This window comes from Pipistrellus kuhlii, unplaced genomic scaffold, assembly GCF_014108245.1.
Source record: "Pipistrellus kuhlii isolate mPipKuh1 unplaced genomic scaffold, mPipKuh1.p scaffold_m20_p_1, whole genome shotgun sequence".
Lineage (NCBI taxonomy): Eukaryota > Metazoa > Chordata > Mammalia > Chiroptera > Vespertilionidae > Pipistrellus > Pipistrellus kuhlii.
In genome coordinates, this window is record NW_023425404.1 from 89,252,468 (window position 1) to 89,253,468 (window position 1,001).

Below are 1,001 nucleotides of genomic sequence, written 5' to 3' on the forward strand. Positions count from 1 at the left end.
AAAAAAAGTCAGTCAATAAATGCCTGGCTGGGTACAGATAGCAGATTCTGTTGCGATTTTTATGCCTGCACTTTATGCCAGGAACTGGCAGCTTCTGCTGTGTATTTTTTATGCCCGCACACTCACTCTCTCCTCTGCTCTGCCACCCGCACAACCACATCGGATGCTGGACTATAGGTCACGCCTCCTGAATCTCGCGTGACTTGTTATCTATGCGCATGCGTAATAGATAGCAAGTACTGCGGCCGGCGAGGCGGCCGGCGAGATCACAAGCCTCCTATGTCACCGTGCGTCATTGTGATGGAACGCAGCGGAGTGCAGTGATGACAGCGCGGTGCGGGCCACATTGCAAGGCCTGGTGGGCCGGATTTGGCCCGAGGGCCTTGTGTTTGACATGTGTGTTCTAAAGTATTTTTTCCTCTGGCTCTATTTTTTTTTTTTTTCACCAATGTTCTGTCCCGCCATTTCATATAGGAGGAGGGCACAAATAGATCCTCTCTCTTCAGATCATGGCAATTTTAATCTATCCCATAAGCATAGCCACCAAAATCTACTAGGAGAAAATGTGGTAGTCAAACGGGAAGACTGGCTCTATTTTGGTTCATCAGTTTATGTTTTCATCATATTCCACAAATGAGTGAGATCATGTGGTATTTATCTTTCTCTGACTGGCTTATTTCACTTAGCATATTGCTCTCCAGGTCCATGCATACTGCTGCAAATGGTAGGAGTTCATTCTTTTTACAGCAGCACAGTATTCCATTGTGTAGATGTACCACAACTTTTTAATCCACTCATCTGCTGATGGGCACCTCGGCTGTTTCCAAATCTTAGCTATTGTAAATTGTGCTGCTATGAACAATGGGGTGCATATATCATTTCTGACTGGCGTTTCTGGTTTCTTGGGATATATTCCTAGAAGTGGGATTACTAGGTCAAATTTTTTATTTTTATTTTATTTTTTAAAATATATATTTTATTGATTTTGTACAGAGAGGAAG

General features: G+C 43.4%; 1 non-coding gene across 1 annotated transcript; it reads right to left on the minus strand.

Annotated features, from left to right (window-relative positions):
* Positions 1-447: 447 nt before the first annotated feature.
* On the minus strand, positions 448-584 carry LOC118710583. The gene has a single exon (XR_004985451.1). It is a non-coding gene; the product is annotated as a small nucleolar RNA SNORA29 (small nucleolar RNA).
* Positions 585-1,001: the final 417 nt, after the last annotated feature.